The sequence below is a fragment of the Balaenoptera physalus genome (assembly GCF_965194825.1).
Source record: "Balaenoptera physalus genome assembly, chromosome: 7".
Taxonomy (NCBI): domain Eukaryota; kingdom Metazoa; phylum Chordata; class Mammalia; order Artiodactyla; family Balaenopteridae; genus Balaenoptera; species Balaenoptera physalus.
Window position 1 is genome coordinate 93,633,002 of NC_138886.1, and position 20,905 is coordinate 93,653,906.

At 40.4% G+C, this 20,905-nt stretch overlaps 1 pseudogene across 1 annotated transcript in view; it reads left to right on the forward strand.

Moving 5' to 3' along the window:
* The window catches only part of LOC309664493 (dihydropyrimidinase-like), a 77,843-nt pseudogene that overhangs the window by 32,012 nt on the left and 24,926 nt on the right, over window positions 1-20,905 (forward strand). Inside the window, exons 5-6 of the transcript XR_014268444.1 lie at window positions 3,019-3,243; window positions 5,329-5,471. The product of XR_014268444.1 is annotated as a dihydropyrimidinase-like (transcript). The remainder of the gene's footprint in view (window positions 1-3,018; window positions 3,244-5,328; window positions 5,472-20,905) is intronic.

Below are 20,905 nucleotides of genomic sequence, written 5' to 3' on the forward strand. Positions count from 1 at the left end.
ACCATTGTGAAATACAGGGAAGAATAGTTAGAAATTTTTACTTTTTTATTTTTTCATTTTTTTAAGTACTTACAGATAATTAATGGGGAGACAGTTGAAAATAACCCTGTTAACAAAGAGATTGTTGTATATACCAAAAAAGTGGCACGTCATATTTTAAAGGTGCTAAGCCCTTCCAAGGAAATTACCTGTCATCTGGTTTCAAAAGAGTCCTGGCAAACTCCTGGTAGATGCTGACACTTTTAATTTTTCCTGAGAGCTATTAAAATTGTAGAAATTTTGGAACTGTATTCCCATACCACCTTGATGGGCCAAATGATTGAACAGAACATGTGATTAGACTCTTTCCTCTGTAATGAAGTACCAGGAAAAATCCTGAGTTGGCAACTTGTAAAGCGATTGCAGATCAAGAATCTGAGTTTTTCACTGTCCAAGCATCCATAAGAAGTTCTCTTGGAATAGGAAGGTCTCTTTGTACCTGCAAATACAATACCATGCCTGTCCTGTTATCTCTCCAGTAAATAGTGCATTACCTCTTAGTTCATGTTAAAAGTGATTGTTTCTTGTTCGGTACACCAGAAGGAGATACTAACGGCATTTCCTCTTTTCTGGGAATAGGACAGTAAGAAACGGGGTGGGATTCACCTAATGTGTGTATATCGTGAAAGTGAAGGATATTAGCCGTGGCTAAGTTCTTGGAGGAGAACTTTTATTAACAGTAGTTTGATGCTAGGTTACATAAGAGGCAAAGTTGGTTAGGCTTCAAGCAGCCTTGCTTTCAGGGTTTTTCAAATCCCTAGGCTCACTGGAGGAAGATGGCTCATTTTGGGGAGAAATGATCTGTGAGGTAATAGGGTGCTACGTTCCAACTCAGTATGACTCAGGCAGCTGGTGGCCATCCACGGTCAGGACTCTGAGGAAATCAGTGCATTTCAGTTGTGTATCAGGATTTTAACTAAAGTCTGGCATCTGGTTAACCAGAGTGAAGTAATTGGGATGCCAGCTTCTCCTTTCTGTGCACTCTCCTTCATGACTGCTTGGATATGAGCAGGTTGGTGCCAAAGAATCTATTATGCTGACAAATCCTAATCAGAGATAGGCTCCTGATTTTAAATTCAAATTCACTACAAGCTATTAACTTTTCTAACATAGTGTGCTTTTGATGGCCTCATTTGCATGATTTTATAAATATGCATTCCTGGCTACAATTTTATTATCTGAGTGTTATTTTATTTAACATAAGTTTTTAGAGGAGGTTTATACCTTAAGGGTGTGCAAAGATGATCAATCTACTTGCAACAGAGATATAGTGTGGTTGGACTCCGTATGACCATATGATCATTGTCATCAGGATAGTATAGTGTAGAGGTTAGGACCACTCAAGTCAAAATGCCTGGATTCGGACCCTACCTTCTCCACCCCATCTATGCTGAGTGCATGTAATTTAACTGTACAGAAGTTACTTAATCCTATAAGCCTTAACCTCATCTTTTTTAAAAGTTTTATCTTTATTTATTCTCTTAAAATATAGTTGATTTACAATGCTGTGTTAGTTTCAGGTGTACCGCAAAGTGATTCAGTTATACACATATATACATATATATATATATTCTTTTTCAGATTCTTTTCCCTTATAGATTATTACAAAATATTAAATATAGTTCCCTGTGCTATACAGTAGGTCCTCGTTGTTTATCTGTTTTACATATAGTAGTGTGTATTTGTTAATCCCAAGCTCCTAATTTATCCCTCCCTCCCTTCCCCTTTGGTAACCATAAGTTTGTTTTCTATGTCTGTGGGTCTATTTCTGTTTTGTAAATAAGTTCGTTTGTATCATTGTTTTTTAGATTCCACATATAAGCGATATCATATGCTATTTCTCTTTCTCTGTCTGGCTTACTTCACTTAGCGTATGATAATCTCTAGGTCCATCCATGTTGCTGCAAATGGAGGTCTGGACCTTCCATTGACCTCCCAGTCTTCTGTTCTACTTGATCTCACAGGCCCTGGGGAATCCTTCATCTGGAGACCCAAAAGCATTGGCTTAATTGTGTTATGATGTGGTGTAAAATCTCTCCTGGCCACAGAGAAATCAGATCATTTTTACTGAAATTTTCCTCTGCTCTGATTTTTTCGTTGTCTTTTCTATCTCTTGCTGCCTAGGACCAGGTCTCTTCAATATGCCCCATTTTTATCGTACAGAATAGTCTTGAATATTTTTCTATGCTGATATAACCCAGGAACCAGATGTGCTTGTTGTATAGATACAAGAGATGATGATCTAGGGCAGAGCCACTGGAGAGGTGAAAGGCAAAATCGTACCCTCTGAGCAGGTTATCCCCATGAAAGGCCATCCAAACTATTTTCAGATGCTGTTTTGGGAGACACTTTGATCATTTTTTCTTGAGAAATACACCATTCGTGGACATTCAGACATTCCCCATTCACGGATACTCAGATCCAGGTTAACAAAGAGCTTTTCACCACAGACTGTCCAAGAGTTCACTTGCCATTTCCTTTCAGGCTCCTACCTCCTTCAGCCTTCTACATCCCCGAGGTGACTCACAGGTCAAAGCACAATTCCTGTTGCTCGTGACCTCAACATCCTCAGCCAGTGTCCCACCTCTGCTCATCACAACATTGCCATGTGGCCAGGGGCTGCCTCTGTTCATGTGAATCACCCTGGTTCATCTTTGTGTAGTTCTGTACTCACAAGAAATGTTCACTTATGTTATTGCCAGTGATCCTGAATACTTGTCATCAAGTATATATAATTACCAATTTCTAGATGAGAAACTGAGCATTGGACAAACTCATCGTCATATAACCAATAGGTGATGGAGCCTAGAACCCACTTTTTCTGACCCAAGCACGATCCTTCATCATGCTTCATGTAAGAGTATTATTCTCCAAAAGTGTTTCCTGGAATAGAGACAGGCATGGGTGAAATATGTACTTGAAAAAAGCTGCTCATTCTCCATTGCAGTTTTCTGACTATCAGTTGAGAATGGGGTCCAGAGACCAGGGAAGGTTATGGTAGCTTCCTCCTGACATATTCTATCTACTCACCCCTATTGCTCTTGTGTGTTTCTCTTTTACAGTGGTGATCTAACCATAACAGGGTCTGACCACTGCACTTTCAACACCTGCCAGAAAGCTCTTGGGAAGGATGATTTTACTAAGATTCCCAATGGAGTGAATGGTGTTGAGGACCGGATGTCAGTAACATGGGAAAAAGGCGTGGTGAGTTTCACAGGATTCAGTCTGTTTTGCCTGATTTTTCAGCCAGAATCTGGCCCATTTTAGGACCAGAGTGGCAAAAGCCTTCATAGAGAAGTTTTTTGATTGTTTTCACTAGAGTGGAAACTGGGAATACAACAGTATCAGCACCACCATGCCATCCCCCAAGATAATAATGAAAAACAATTTTCTTCTCTGCATGGTTTAGAGGATGCTTTGCACCATGATGCAGACATTAGGGGATAAATTTAGATTGGGTACCTAGAGGATTATTCTTGAAATCTTTGAAATGTAATAGCACTTCGACTTGATTTCCATGTTTTTGAATCCTAGTTCCTCATGTGTCACTGATACAAATACTTGGAATGATTGAAAGGACATGAAGAATTTTTATTACGTTCATACCTCCTTTTCATAGAAAAATGTAGATATCCCTTTTAAAGAACTTTTGGATATTATGTTTTAAAAACTGCTGTATGAGGTTACATAAATAATAATCCAAAATATAGAAAGATTTTTTAAAAAATTTCATGATTTAAAATTTTCTACCTGAGGACGAAGAAGAATCAAATGGCTAAATGTTCATATGTTAGCCTATCCAGCCAGCTGACAAGTGTAGTTGTAAAGATCAGCAGTGGAGACTTGCCTGGTAAGACCTGAGGTCCCCATTGTCATGCCATTCTCACCCATCTCTCAGAACCCCTCCCTTCAATGGCACATTAATCACATCTCACACCTCAGAATCCCTTACACATACCCCTGACTTCTAGCTCTAATATTTTACCAGGTCTTGTCAATTTTATTTCCAAAATGCCTCCTTATTTCCACCATCATGTCCACCATTCTACTTTGAGTCCCATGTCTTGTTTGGACCATTGCAGTAGTCTCACAGCTGGTGCCCCTGCCTCCACTCTCTGGCTTACTACAATCTATCCCATACTCTAAGACCAGAGTTGCCTTTCAAACACCAGGGTCTGTTCATGCTACTTTCCTCTCTAAAATCCTTTAATTTTCAGCATTACTTATTGGATGATATTTGAACAGTTAATTTCCATGCAAGGATCTTCAAAACATCTCTACAGCCCTATCTTCTACCAATTGTCCTCTCCACCCCCTGCTACCTCTACCCTAATTCTAAGCATCCCAGATGACTTTTCTTCTCTTTCTCTTTGCTTAGACTTTCTTGATAACAGTCCAACCTTTCACTTTGAACTTGTGTGAATTACAATGAGTACCGTCATTACAGCAGATTTTCATAATATATAAAGTGTAGAAATGGCTTTCAAGTGATCAGATACTTCTTCATAATATACAGGAGCCTATGTTGTTTTCTGAAACATTCAGATGGTTTATTTAGGGGAAAATTACTTTCAGGACATGGTTCTTAATGTTTTTATGAGATGGGGACCCTTTGATAATTAAATAAACCTGAAGGATGCTCTTGCCATGTAAATGTACATAGGGATAAATTCTCAACATTTAAAAACAAATCATTTTAGAGGGATCACATCCCACTGAAGTTTGTCCATATTAAAATCTCTTATAGCAGACTGTCCATGACTGTTGGTTCATGTAAATTTCAGTAGCACAAAATTGAACCTCTTAGTTGATTTCTAAAAGCGTTGTCACCTGAATTATAGGTCTATCTTATTTTAACTCTATAATATTCCATATAATGTCTACATGATCATCTCATAAATCTTAGGCCCAGATTATAAATGTAGTAGGTGGTGGTAGTAAACTTCAAACAAGAACTGGAAATATTGTTACCAATATTTAGCTCTTGTCTGTGTGATTTTGGAAAGAATGGGAAAAATTAATGGAGCTGTTTTGTTAAGCTGATAGGTTTTTGAAAAATTATCTTCAGGCTTCCATATATAACCCCATTCATCCCCATCATTATCATTATGATTGTTTAAGATTTATCAGTATTCACAGACGTGTTTGGCTTCACGATATAAGAAATTCGATGCAGTTTTATTTGGTTCTAAGAGAGAAAATTCTTATACTTTGATTGACAGGAGATTTTTAGTGTTTTATCATTTATCAGGAAAAGAAATGTATTTTCTTCCTTGAATTGTTTTACAGCACAGTGGCAAAATGGATGAAAACTGGTTCGTGGCAGTTACCAGCACAAATGCAGCTAAAATCTTTAATCTGTATCCAAGAAAAGGAAGAATAGCTGTGGGCTGAGACGCTGACATTGTGATTTGGGACCCAAAAGCCACAAGGTAAGTCTAAGTTTTTGTATTGGCTTCTCCATGGAGACAAAGCACTAACTTGCAAAGAAATTTTCATTGGCCTTAATCAGCCATTTCTTATTAGGTGATTTATTTAGCCAGGCTCAGGTATTTTGAGCCTATGCACAAGATAAAGGTTTTGATGTACAAACATTCTTTTGTTTTCCTTGGCATAGAGAATGCAAAAGTTGTGTTGCTTCCCATTCCCTGGAAATGCATGTGTGTATAAAACCAGTATGAATTTCCCACTTCAGTGCTTGGCAAACACCTGAGTTCACATGGAGGAAAGGTGCAGAGCAATGAAGAAAAGGAAAGGCTTAGTTTGAAAAGGGCTGCATTGAAAACTCGAAATAATTACAGCCTTCTTGCAGCTTCCAGATAGAAAAATTCCAGCACAAAGGATGTCACTTTTAGTTAGCCAAATTTTCCAGCTGAGTTCATCTTGAGCCTGTCATTCCCAGTAGACTCCGGCTTTTTGTTTCCAATTTCCATAATTCTATGTGAGTATTGCAGGTTTGGCTGATTCCACCAATTCAGAAAAGTATTCAATAGAAGCTGAAGCTTTGTTAATTTCTCCTTATAGGATGTTGGCACAGACAACACCTGCATCCTGATTTCTGTTTTTCATAAACTCTGCAGCTGTAATGGAGAAAATCCCACATACTTTAACATTGCGTGTGTGTGTGCATGCACGCGTACGTGTGCAAACAGGGATACGATAAGACCTTCTACCTTTACTGAATAGGCATTTATTCAAAGTCTATTAAGGTTTATGTTGTAGTAAACGGACATCTATGTAGGCATACCTTATTGCACTTCACAGATACCATGTTTTTAACTAAGTGAGAGTTTGTGGCAAACCTGCATGGAGCAAGTCTATCAGCACCAGTTTTCCAATAGCATTTGCTCAGTTTGTGTCTCTGCATCGTATTTTGGTAATTCTTGCAATACTTCAAGCTTTTTCATTATTATTACATTGGTTGTGGTGATCAGTGATCTTTGATGTTACTATTGTAATTGTTTGGGGACGAACTGAGCCCCTGTAAGACAGTGAACTTGTGTGTGCTCTCACTACTCCACCAAACGGCTGTTCCCCCGTCTCTCTCCCTCTTCTTGGGCCTGCCTGTTCCCTGAAACACAACAATATTGAAATTCGGCCAGTTAATAACCCTACAGTGGCCTCTAAGTGTTCAAGTGAAAGGAACAGTTTCACGTCTCTCACTTTAAATCAAAAGCTAGAAATGATTAAGGCAAGTTGAAAGCTGAGATAGGCTGAAAGCTAGGCCTCTTGCACCCAACAGTTAGCCAAGTTGTGAATGCAAAAGAAAAGTTATTGAAAGAAATTAAAGGTGCTACTCCAGTGAACACACGAATGATGAGAAAGTGAAACAGCCTTATTGCTGATACGGAGAAAGTTTTAGTGGTCTGGATAGAGGATCCAACCAGCCACAGCATTCCCTTAAACCAAAGCCTAATCCAGAGCTTTAACTCTCTTCCATTCTATGAAGGCTGAGAGAGGTGAGGAAACTGCAGAAGAAGAGTTTGAAGTTAGCAGAGGTTGGCTCATGAGGTTTCAGGAAAGAAGTCATCTCCGTAACGTAAAAGCACAAGGTAACGCAGCAAGTGACCCAGAAGATCTAGCTAAGATCATTAATGAAGGTGGCTACACTGCACAACAGATTTTCAATGTAGATGAAACAGCCTTATATCGGTAGAAGATGACACCTAGGACTTCCACAGCTAGAGAGGAAAAGTCAGTGCCTGGCTTCAAAGCTTCAAAGGACAGGCTGACTCTTTTGTTAGGGGCTAATGCAGCTGGTAACTTTAAGTTGAAGTCAGTACTCATTTACCATTCTGAAAATCCTAGAGCCCTTAAGAATTATGCTAAATCTACTCTGCCTGTGCTATCTAAATGGAACAACAAAGCCTGGATGACAGCACCTCTGTGGATATTGCTGAATATTTTAAGCCCCGCTGATGAGAGCAACTTCTCAGAAAAAAAGATTCCTTTTGAAATATGACTGCTCAGTGACTATGCACTTGGTGACCCAAGAGCTCTGATGGAGATGCACAACAAGATTCATGTTGTTTTCATGCCTGCTGACCCAACACCCATTCTGCAGCTCATGAATCAGGAGTAATTGCAACTTTTAAGTCTCATTATTTAAGAAATACATTTCATAAGGCCATAGCTACCATAGATAGTGATTCCTCTGATGGATCTGGGCAAAGTCAGTTGAAAACCTTCTGGAAAGGATTCACCATTCTAGATGCCATTAAGAACATTCGTGATTCATGGGAAGAGGTCAAAATATCAACATTCACAGGAGTTTGGAAGAAGTTGATTCCAACCCTCATGGATGACTTTGAGGAGTTCAAGACTTCAGTGGAGGAAGTAACTGCAGATGTGGTGGAAATAGCAAGAGAACTAGAAATAGAAGTGGGGCCTGAGGTTGTGAATGAATTGTTGCAATCTCATAATAAAACTTTCATGGATGAGAAGTTGCTTCTCATGTGTGAGCAAAGAAAGTAGTTTCTTGAGATGAAATCTACTCCTGATGAAGATGCTGTGAAGGTGTTGAAATGACAACAAAGGATTTAGAATATTCTGTAAACTTAGTTGATAAAGCAGAGGCAGGGTTTGAGAGGATTACCTCCAATTTTGAAAGAAGTTCTGCTGTAGGTAAAATGCTATCAAACAGTACTGCATGCTACAGATAATTTTTTCGTCAAAGGAAGAGTCAATCGATGTGGCAAACTTTATTGTTGTCTTATTTTAAGAAATTGCCACTGCCACCTCAATCTTCAGCAGTCACCACTCTGGTCAGTCAGCAGCCATTAACATTCAGGCAAGACCCTCCACCAGCAAAAACATTAGGACTTTGCCGAAGGCTCAGATGATGGTTAGCACTTTTTAGCAATAAAATAATTTTTCATTAAAGTATGTATATTGTTTCTTTAGACATAATGCTACTGCACACTTAATAGACACAGTATAGTATAAACATAAGTTTTATATGCCCTGGGAAACCAAAAACTTCATGTGACTTGCTCTATGATGATATTCAGTTTATTACAGTGCTCTGGAACCAAACCTGCACTATCTGCAAGGTATGCCTGTATTCTTCCACATTCATTATTCTATGGAGCCTCCTCTTCAACCACCCGTTCTATCCCATTTCTCACATTCTGCAGTTTTCACACTGAAAAAGATGAATAAGCATAGTGTAAAAAATTCTGACGGTGGCTTAGAGAAAATTCTTAAAGGGTTGGAGAAGCAAGATATAAGTCAAAGAAATCCAAAGAGGGCTAGATCATTTCAACACATCCTCCCAAGTAAAGATAATATTTCTGCGTGTTTCAAAAGGACATTAAAACAAGAAAAGAAAATCAAAAAGGTCTCCAGTTTTTTAAAAGTCTCCGAGAGTCAGAGAAATAGAACCCTATGGTTCATCTGCCTCCAGCCAAACTAGATAAATATAAAATAACCTTAGTAATTTTGTGTAACACTTTCTAAGGTGACAAAACATTTTTGCATTTCTCATGAGATTCTAACAAAAACCTTCGGAAGTAGGCATAAAAATGATTAATATCTCATTTTACAGATGAGAGAGTGGACGGACACTCAGAGACCTTAAATGACATGCCTGGGTTCTCCAGCTTGGCACTGATGAGCTGGGAACAGGATCTACACATCAGGCTCTTGGGCTGTGCTGGTTTTCTTTATGCTTAGCGCTTAGTTATACACAATAAGCAGACATCAATAGAGAAGACTCAGCACTAGTAATCACATGCCAGTATGTATCATTTAACTAAAAGACACATATATAAAAATGTAAATATTTAATTTTCTGATATCATTACTGTTACAAAGTGAAGGAAAGATATTATATAAGAAATACTAGAGAACCAATGAGCGAAAGTGATAGAAACTTAAAAGCACAGAGGCTTTTAGCTTGACCTTAAGTTAGTTATTCTTAGGCTAGAAATGAAGGAAATTAAGCAGGTAATATATAGACCTTAAAAAAGAATAAGAACTAAACATCTGGATCATTACGGGCTATTCTGAAACAACTGACTAGGAAAAGGAGGGCAAAGAATGTTATAGAAATCAGTAGCTAACACTGGTGAGAGAGTGGTCTAAATTGATATAGTCTGAAAACATGACTCAAAGAGACATAATCACAGCCTATAAATATCCTCCAAGCAACAATATATGTGGTAAGTAAAGGAAGTGAATTATTCACAACCTGGAGTTCAGGTCATTTTTCTTTGTCCAGTTGTCTAAGGAAGACAATGCTTTACACCTGAGCTGGTGTTGTCCTCAGACTTTACAACAGCAGAGGAGACTTAAGGCTGGTACCGCTGGAGATACCCAGGTGTAGGGTTAAAAAGAAGATCCACAGGGAATGGCCTTCCCATGGCTCTCCACCTTGCTAGGAATTAGACCGGACAGTTTGAGTGTTTTCATTTCTCCCTCACCTTTGAAAAGGAATACATATTTGGACAAGGAGAAAGTGCATTTATCATAGTTCATATCAAAAGAGAGAATTTGACAGAAACTGAATGCTGATCCCTTATCCAGGTCGATCTCTAGCACCAGCCGTCTCTACTCTTGGCCTGCTTGTTAGGAGAAAGTTGCTCATCTGAGCTGGCTGTTCCTGGCCAAAATTTATGCTGATGACCTCAAGGAGGACCTGTCTGGTGCGAGACAATGTTTTAAGCCTTCGCTAACTGTCCGCACGTCGCCCATAGCTTCCCCCTGTCTCCAGCCACTCCCCCACCTCCGTGACGGTTTGCCTCTCCTCGCCTCGCAGACTGCGTTCTCTGGAATGCGACACGCCCACCGACCACACTGCGTCACAGCCTTTATTCACTGTCTTTCTCCCTAGTTAACATTCTTGAAGTCTAATTCCATTTTATAAAATAAACGTGTTGTTTCAGAATAGTTTTAGATGTACAGAAAAGTTGCAAAGTTAGCACAGAGACTCCCAAATGCCCCACAGTGGGTTTCCGTTATGATTATCTTACGTTGCTCCAATACATTTGCTACAATGAATGAACCAGTTTTGATAGGTTAGTATTAACTAGAATTCATACTTTGAGACTTTCTTAGTTTTTGCCTAATATTCTTTTTCCATTCCAGGATCTCATCCAGGACACCACATGACATTTAGTCGTCATGTTTCCTTAGGCTCCTTCGGTCTCTGAGAATTTTTCTGACTTTATTTTTTTATTTTTATTGAAGTACAGTTGATGTACAATGTTGTGTTAATTTCTTCTGTACAGCAAAGTGATTCAGTTATACACACATACATATATATACATATATATACATATATATATATATATATGTTCTTTTTTATATTCTTTTCCATTATGGTTTATCACAGGATACTGAATATAGTTCCCTGTGCTGTACAGTAGGACCTTGTTGTTTATCCGTTCTGTATATAACACTTGGCATCTGCTAATCCCAGCCTCCCACTCCATCCCTCCCTCTTGACAACCACAAGTCTGTTCTGTATGTTTCTGACTTTATTTTTGATGACCTTGACAGTTTTGAGGAATTCTGGTCAGGTATTTTGCAGAATGTCTCTCTATTTCTTTTTTTTTTGTTTTGACGTTTCTCTCAATGTTAGCCTGGGGTTATGGGTTTGGGGAGGAAGACCACAGAGGCAAAGTACTATTTTCATCACAACCTTTCAAGGGTACCTACTATCAGCGTGACTTCTCACTGTCGTTGTTGACCTGGATCAGCTGCATCCGTTTTCTCCACTGTACAATTAGTCGTTTCTTCCCCTTTCCATATTGTACCTTTTAGAAGGAAGTCACTATGCACAGCCCACACTTAAGGAGTGGGGTATTATGCTCTAGTTTTATGTTTTAATTGATTCTACATCCCCAGAGTCTGACCCAGTTCAGCACAGAGTAGAAACACAATAAATGTTGAAGGGGTGAGTGAGAAGGATACAGGTTCCACACTGCATGGAAGATTGATGTGATTAAGACGTGGCATAAACTCTATTATATACTTGAAAGTTGCTAAGAGAGTAGATCTTAAACGTTCTAACCACAAAACAGAAATGGTAATTATGTGACATGATGGAGGTGCTTTGTCAGTAATCATTTTGCAATATGTAAGTGTGTATCAAATCAACACATTAGGGACTTCCCTGGTGGCGCAGTGGTTAAGAGTCCACCTGCCAATGCAGGGGATACGGGTTTGAGCCCTGGTCCTGGAAGATCCCACATGCCGCGGAGCAACTAAGCCCGTGCGCCACAACTACTGAGCCTGCGCTCTAGAGCCCGCGAGCCACAACTACTGAAGCCTGCACGCCTAGAGCCCGTGCTCCGCAACAAGAGAAGCCACCGCAATGAGAAGCCCATGCACCGCAACCAAGAGTAGCCCCCGCTCTCTGCAACTAGAGAAAAAGCCCGCACGCAGCAACGAAGACCCAACACAGCCATAAATAAATAAATTAATTAATTTTTTAAAAAATCAACACGTTAAACTCACACAATGCTATATGTCAATTACAGTTCAATAAAGCTGAGGAAAAGTAAAGAAATGACATAAAGGAAAATTGGAAAGATTTTATTCAACGACAGTTATAGTGAGAGGAAAAGTAAGAAGAATAGCATTTTCTCACACTTTTAACGTATTGCAAATTATCAATAATTGTTGAAATGAAGATGAATAAAGGAGAAAAGATTCTCTAAGGAAAGAAGAAAGAACTGCTTCACGGGTCTTCTTTTCCTTGTGTCCCCTTCATTTTTTTTTTTTAATTCTTTTTTTCTCACTTGTCTTTTTTTTAAAATACATATTTAATTTAATTAATTTATTTATTTATGGCTGTGTTGGGTCTTCATTTCTGTGCGAGGGCTTTCTCTAGTTGTGGCAAGCGGGGACCACTCTTCATCGCGGTGCGCGGACCTCTCACTATCGCGACCTCTCTTACTGTGGAGCACAGGCTCCAGACGTGCAGGCTCAGTAATTGTGGCTCATGGGCCCAGTTGCTCCGCGGCATGTGGGATCTTCCCAGACCAGGGCTGGAACCCGTGTCCCCTGCATTGGCAGACAGATTCTCAACCACTGCGCCACCAGGGAAGCCCCTGTCCCCTTCATTTTTGAGGTTGGGGCGCAATTAGCTTTTTAAGCAGCTCTTATAATAAATAAGAGAAGAAAATGAAGTTAACAGAGGGCTATCTTCCTGGTTCTTTCATTCAGTCAGCAAGGAGCACCGCTGAGAGCCAGGCATGAGGATCAAGGTTGTACAAGAGCCAGGCCCTGCCTTTGGGAAGCTGACAGTCTATGGAGAGGAGATAAGAGAGAAAGTCAAAGGGTCTCAGCCTCAGGAGGAATGTGTTAAGGGTATCACGTGGGAGGCAGAAACAAGATGCTACGGAAGCCCAGCGAGGAAAGATCATTCTTGCACTAGTGCAGTCGTTGGCATAGGACCTAGGGTCACATTAGAGAGGAGGGGAAATGAGGCTTCTGACCCTGAGAGTCAAGGCTAAACATGGAGATGTGGTAGACTGAGGCATTGGTAGCAGGGTCTGGGTGGAGGCAGTTAAGGCCGGGGATTACAAGCAGGAAGACCAGGTTCAGGCTGTGGAAGGGAGTGGGAGGATGAGGAGGTCGTGGGCTGCCTATCTCCAGTTTTAATCTTGTTCATTACAGACACAGGCAATTTTAAAAAGAGCTTATCTAGTGAAGAAGCATCATTTAATCCAATGAACAAATCGATATATCTGTAGGTTTTTTTGTTCTTGCAAGATACTCCTTTTGATTTTACCTAATTTTAATATTAGCTAAAGGCTGGTGATGTGAAGGCTTTCTGTCTGACCACAACATTAGAGTTGGAACAGAATTTTCCTTCGAAATTTCCTGAAAGGTTTTTAGCAAAAGCAATTAATTGCCCTGCTGACTAACTAGTTAGTATGTCAAATGACAGCAATGTGCATTTCACCCCAGAGCCTGAAGGGGGCGCCCACAGCCCACATTGAGCCAAGGGCCCCAACCAGGCCATTCGAGCTTCTGGTTATGCAAGAAAAAACCAGCCTTTGGAGGATGGATGCGTTTGCTAATGATGTTTGGCTTCATGGAACATAGATGTTTTCCTTTTTTTTTTTTTAAATTCTCATTACTTATTAATGGCATGTAGAAGTATGCTTGCAACACAATCTGTAACCTTAAAAATGGACTGCATTAAAGTTGCTGAAGGAGATCAAGGGAAAGATAGGCAGTGCAGCCATGTTTCTTTTTCTTTTAAACTTATAAAAAGCCGGGTGATTCCAGGGTGAGGGATCTGACATGTGGTGCTGGATGCTGAGAGAGGATTGGGAGTGGGCGTCCGTAGAGAAGGTTTGGACACCCTGTTGAAAGGTTACCTAAGACGTTACTAGCCTGTAAAAAGTTCCTGCAAAAATCAACTGCAATAGCTCTTCTGTGTCATTGCACAATCAAAACAAACTGCATTTGGTGCATATGGAGCATTCACCTTTTTTGGAAGTAAAAAGAGTCTGCTGTATTCAGTGTGATGGCCCATTGAGCCAGTGCCTATTGCTTGTGACAGAGGTATGTGCCCTAACACATCACTACTTGGGTCAGAGCTTGAAATTTAAGGACACATTGCCTATCTAAATGTTTGGCCCATTTCTGTAGGATATCTTGGAGCTTAGAGTCAGGAGGACAAAATCAGGATTATGATTTTCATGTAGTGTCAAGACAGAATCTTGTGGTATCATGTGGTGGTAAATACAGAGACCAGTCAAATTGGCCAACTTGTTAAAAACCTTATTAGAGAAGATGGCATGTGAGTTACTTGCAAGCCTATAGCAGCAGCAGTAACTCATGTTCTGGCAATTGAAGACTATCCTATGAGCTTCCGTTCTTCTGCATTCATTAAATAGCACTTAGTTACCATGGCAACTGTCCCTTTTCATTATTTGTGAGCGGTAGGGTATCTCACAGAATCTCAAGCACACAGACACACAGCTAACACACTGTGTGCACTGGAACATTTAATGAAGACTTCTAGGCTGGACTGTATTTTGCAAAGCAGGCATACTTTGCTCACAGTTATTTTCGTTTATTATTTTTAACTCAATTATGGCAGGCTTCGACCTTGAATACACCATTCTTGAAGGCATTGTGCTGTCTTTCCTGCTTAATTTCCTTCCCTTTCTCATTGAAGATAGAGATAAATGAATTTAACTATATTCAGAGAAGAGTAATGACTTGCAGCTTAATGAAAGTGCCCCTCTGAGTTCTAGAGAGGGCCTTGTGTGTGAAAAGGAGAAGAATGACTATTTCATCCTTGGCTAGTGGGGAGTGTGGGACGTGGGGAAAAAGAAGAAATAGGGAGTAAGGTGCCCTTTGGTGAATAGTGATGACTGTGGCTGATTATTACAGCTATGTTATCAGTGACTATTTCACGGAAGCTACTAAGCATTTTCCCTTGAAGTTGCACATCGTGTATCATTTAACTAACTTGTACACTATCATCTTCCTTCTCAAAAGAAGCGTTTGCACACACACATGCTAGCACGCACTCACACACAGGCACATAAACACAACTACCGTGTCTCTGCTTGTAAATGTTGGTCAGCCTGAAAACTCTGCTTTTAATGCCTGTTTCTAAGACTGTTTATAACTCACTCCTCTCCCAGTCCCCAAACCCACACCATCACGTCATGTGGGAGGAGGGGAGAGAGACCCAGGCCTTGTACCACGTGTGTGGCTGGAAATGAAGACGATTGATGCCATGCTTTTTCACCGGGTTGTCTTGCAGACGTTCATGGGGGCAGCATGGCGTCAGGTGAAGGTTGACCAAGGCTCTGCTTTTGCACAGCTATCCGAGGACCCGCCACATAGTAGTTACCATAGATTTATAGAGTAATTTTGACAATTTTCTGGCAAATGATAGCAAAGTTTCTTGAGGAATAAATGACTTTTGCTAATGCACACAAAATCCAGCCCACCTTCTCAGCTGCTGGGGGCAGGAGCAGAACCAGAGCATAAAGAGAAAAAGGCTTTGGGGTTCAATTCCTACTCTGTGTGCCACATACTAACTGGATGTGACCTTGGGAATGTTATTTAATTTTTCTGAATTTCAGTCTGTTTATTTGTAAGATAGGGATGTTGATGATGATTGACGTTTATCTGATAGCATTGTTGTGTTTAAGATAGTGTACGTAAAATGCTTGGTATAATAAATGTAATAAAAAAACAAAATATCTGAAATGCGTGGTACATAATTAATGTTCAGTAGTGCCTGGCGTGCAGTAGGTGCTCAGTAGTAGTAGGTGGTCAGTGTCAGTAGATGATCAATTGATCAAATAAGTGGGAGCTATTATTAACTATAATTGTGATTCAAAAGCAGTAATGACTTACTTCAGACCAAACAGGACTAAAATTATATTTCATGTAAAGCTCCATCTCTTGTGTTTCTTACACACCTGCAACTTGCAGCAAGAATGACTAAAATTAAGGAGCTTAGTGGATTCTTTAGGCTAAGATAACCTGATTAAATCAGAACTCATGTGCCCCCAGAGCTGACTCCTTTGAAAAATTATTTGCAGTGAAACAGTTTCAACAAACCACCTAAGATCCATTTTGTGACCTTCAGAAGACATTTGCTTTAAAAAAAAAAGTTTTGCACTATGCATGAAAAAAGCTAGCTTGCTGATTACATACGGGTGAAATTTTAACCACTATTTATTCCAGGTTGTTTATTTAAACATGTTCTTATTCAGCTGAACCTTTCAAGTGAACTAGAAATGATTTCCAAGGACTTCACTACTAATAGCTGCAATTTTCTTCAAATGATACAGGAAAAACGGCTTAGGGACAGACCACAGTAACCCATATTCTATCGTTGACAATTTGCCTTTGCCAGAGTAAGCATAGTTTATTTTAAGCATTAGGATTTGGGTAACAAATAAGCACCAAGGGGAGGTGGTTGTATGAAACGCATAGGCTTTTCTAACCTGCTCTATTTTTCTTCCTACCTGACATATGTTATAAATTTTTCTGTCTTTGGCATTTGCCTGTCTTATTTACAGCTGTATCCCTAGGTACCAAAACAGTGCCAGGAATATATAGCAGCTCAATAATTATTTATTGAGTGACTAAACCAGATATTAATTGTCTCGGGCCAGTGAACAAATGTGATTTTAAAATTTTGGTTGGGCTTTGTTTATCTGCTTCGGAAACACGTCCAAGATCGAGGTTTTACATTTTTCCCTCTGAGTTGAAAAAAAAAGAATTCTGGCACTTCTTCCTTCTCCTTCCCCAAAGCAGTACTTGACAAGGATACGTTCCAGAGTCAGTGGCCAGTAACATTGCCAGACCTGGCCTGGCCATGAATGTGGCTTAAGCCAGATTGGATCCTTTTGTGGGTTAAACGACTCTGTGTTTTGGTCCCAGACTCATTTCTAATTCTGGCCAGTTATCTTAAAAACATGGGCCCTTGGTTATGGAGGGGTCAGAAGATGGAATGAAAATGGATGGAGGGAAATTTCGTATCAGTACCTGAAAAGAATCCCGGTGTCCTTATATTCTTAAAGCACAGCAAAGAGCACGACTTCCTACAAAGGCCTTTGGAGAAAGCATCAGTTACTATGTATTGTTCTCTTTAGAGGGCGATCACAATTGGAAGTCTATTTGGAGGCAGTGAGTAATTTAGGGAAGCACAGTCTTTTCTAATGGCCTGAACAAAGCTCAAAAAACAAAACAAAAACAAAAAACCTTAGTGTAAGCTAATTTACTTTTTTTTTTTTTTTAAGAACAGGGGTTCTTGGGACTTCCCTGGCAGTCCGGTGGTTAAGACTCCTCACTCCCAGTGCAGGGGGCACGGGTTCAATCCCTCATCGGGGAACTAAGGTCCCGCATGCTGCATGGTGCGGCCAAAAAAAAAGAAAAGGGGGCGGTTCTCAAAGTGTGGTCCCTGGACCAGTAGCATCAGCATCAGCTGGGAATGTATTAGAAATGCTAATTCTCAGGCACCTCCCGGAGCCTGCTGTCTCAGAAACTCAGAGGGTGGAGCCCAGCAACCTGTGTTTTCACAAGCCCCCCAGGGGATTCTGTTCCTCACTCAGGTTTAAGAAGCACTGGTTCTCATAGTGTGAGAGAAGACTTTGGAACTCAAAGTCCAATTAACTCCCCAAACAGAGTTCTCTGTAGCCCTGCTTGATTAGTACTAGTTTTAGGAAACTTAACTACCTAACCAAACTGTTCAGTCCTTCCTGGGATGGTTGTAATTGTTAGGATGTTCTTACTTTGGTTGCATTAAAAATTCCCTCCTTCCAGCTGCTAACATGTTTGGCCTCTGAAGCTATGAGGAATGTACCTACATTCTCAGATAATTGTTCATTCATTCATTCATTCAGTCAAACATTTGAAGAAAGACATTGGCTCCAATAAGTCATCCCATCACCAGATAAGCATCCTCAGATCCCTCAGTGGATCCTTAGGTCCATGATAGCAGAATCCCAATGTCCTGACCACACTACTGCTCACCCTTCTCTTGACGCACACTTGTCCACATCCTACAAAGATGCAAGTCCCAGAACTGGATCCGATTCTGCTCGTCATAGCACGAGAGCAAGAACATGTGAGGCTGATTGGTTTTATAACTAAATGCAGAACTTTGCATTTCCTTTATGACATTTTTTTCTGCGATGTACCTTATGAAATTGCCATTTGTAGGTTAAAAATGTGAAATGTGAGCAATTGTGTGGAGTTCTAATATCACATTTATTCAGTCAATAATATAAAAACATATTGGGCCTTCTCTGGTGTTTATGTTAAGATAACAGGATTGTGCTAAATGGTTTTTGTTTGTTTGTTTGTTTGTTTCACACTTTTAAGTCCATTTGAGCAGATAGTAATTTACAGTGTCCATAATTCTTCAAAGATGCAATATTTAATATAAACAGAAGTCACAAAGAATAATGCAGTTAACATTTGTGTATTAACCTTCCCAAGCCCATCTCCTCCCCTCCCCCAATAAATACCTTGAATCCTGGATTTGATGTTTATTACTCCCATGCATTTCTTCCTATTTGTACGATATATATATATAGGTGCATTCCCAAGCACAGTATATACACAATAAATATATTTTGTGTATTTTTGGCTTTATATGGATTGTATTGTACCATATATATTATTGTGCAACTTTCTCAATATTATGTTTATTGGCACCTAACCATGTCGAAATGTGTGTAGGTGTTTCATTCCTTTCTACTGCTGTATCGTATTCTATTTTATGAATATAGCATGATTGATTATATATCTTCCTATGCTGGTGGACATTTAGGTTGTTTCCAGTCTTTCACTGTTTCAGACAGTGTGTACATCCTTGTATACATGTGTGAGAATTTCTATAGGACATCTGTCTAGTCCCTGATTTGTTTGACATCAAATGCTGTCAAATTTTTGCCAGTAGAAAGATATAAAATTGCTCGATTCTTTGTAAGTAAATGCAGAACTATCCATTTGTCTCTATTACCTCTTATCTTGTCCCACATTCATTTATTCAGTTATTAAGAACCATATATTGGACCCCTGCCATGTGTCAAAGACCACAGTAGGCAGCTGAAGACAAAAGTGAGGCATAATCTCACTCCTTACTTGGGTGGCAGGGGCAGGGTTAGTGGAGAGGTGATGGCTTTTGCTTTTTGGCTGCAGTCATTGTTTTGTGAGCTGCGAGCCTGACATTCCAGGGATCGGCTGTCACTAACAGAGTGGGATGGAATGTGGAGATGGGGTGTGGGTGGTAGGAAGTGGGGTTAGACAACGTGGGCTTCCGATCCCTTCCTGTCCCCTGAGGTGACACAGCAAATATCCACCTGTACACCTGGCTTTGTACCTATTTTCTTATTCTAACTGCATCCCCAATCCCTGAGATACAGAATATTAGCATCAACCAAAGACACATGAATACAGACATATAACGGTTTCCTATTCATCAGGGCCTCTGGTTACAGCCTCACATATTTTGCATAAACATACATGTTGGCCCTGATTTCCCCACTTTATCATGTATAAACTGAGATGAAGTTTATATGTACATATATACGCATCTATATATGTGTATATATATGTAGGTTTATGCAGAGTGGTGAGCTGGGGGTGCTGAGCAGAGCATCCCTGAGTCCAAGGTCAGAGCTTCCTCGCTGGGCTGCAGGGCAGCAGACCGCGTGCTCTGTCCTCGGTGACAAGTGCGCACTTGGCATATAGGTCTCTGCAAATCTGCCAGTGCTCCTGGATCTCACTTCCCAGCGCATCCTGCTGGCTGGGGGATTCTTTGGACACCAGAGGACAGTGGACATTTTCCATTTAAAAGGTTTCCTGTGCCTGCAGAACACCTACTCGGTGCCCTCCCAGAAGAGCGGGCTGTGCAAAGCAGAGAGAGCTGGGGAAGGAGAGTCGAGGTACATTAAGTTGATTTTGCAGCGGCAGCTGGAGTCACATTAAACCTATTGCCTAATTTCCTTTGTCTAACTTGATTTCTTTTTGGCTGGAAGGGAAATGGATCAGTCTTGCTTTTTATGCCGAGATGATGCTGCCTGAAGGAAATTCTCCATCAGTTCCCTGTGCCTGCCTTCAGTCCTGTAATTGGGACTGGGCAGCGACCTCCCCTGCGGCCTTCTGGAGGGGGTCACGCAGGCTGCCCCTCCACGCAGAGCTTGGCGTCTGTGCCAGGCCTTCCTGCAGGCGTCTCTGGCCACATTCTAACACAGACAGCTTCATTTTATTTATTTTCTTCTTTTCTGTGAAGCCCTTTGCTCCCTACCTTTTCTCTATCTCTTTTCCTATATTTGGAATGCTCTCTGTCTCTCCAAACTTTCTTAAAGGTGGTTTCTTTACATTTCTGATATAATATTTCCTTCCTGTCTCCCCTCCTCCCACCCCACCCCAATGTGATTCTGCCCGTTTTTTTTTTTTTTAATCACCAAGGAGGGACATGTTTATACTTTGCTCTTGGTTCTATTCTCCTACCCAGGCATTTAAGGAAAGCTAAGAGTCTGGAGGCAGAAAAATGAAAAGGCAGTTTAGCCACACACAGAAAATAGGAGCATTTATCTGTGCGGAAGGGTTGCTGAGTTCCTCGCATGGTGGGGATGGGAGGAGAAAGTATTAACCGGTTACCTACAAATGTATTTATTGCGTGCTCACTCTGTATAAGAAATAGCGTTGCTAAGTGCTGTGAGGGACATAAATATAAGATTTAGCACCTACCATCAAAGAGGCTGCATTCTGGTTGGACAGACAAGATATAAACATGGGAAAGGATAAGATAACTCTTGGAAGAGGAAAATTAGAAGCGCTCAACACATCAGTTCAAGAAGTGGGGAGGGTCTCATGTGCTTGACTCCTACCAATGAGTGGTCCAAATAATTGTCCTGAGTTG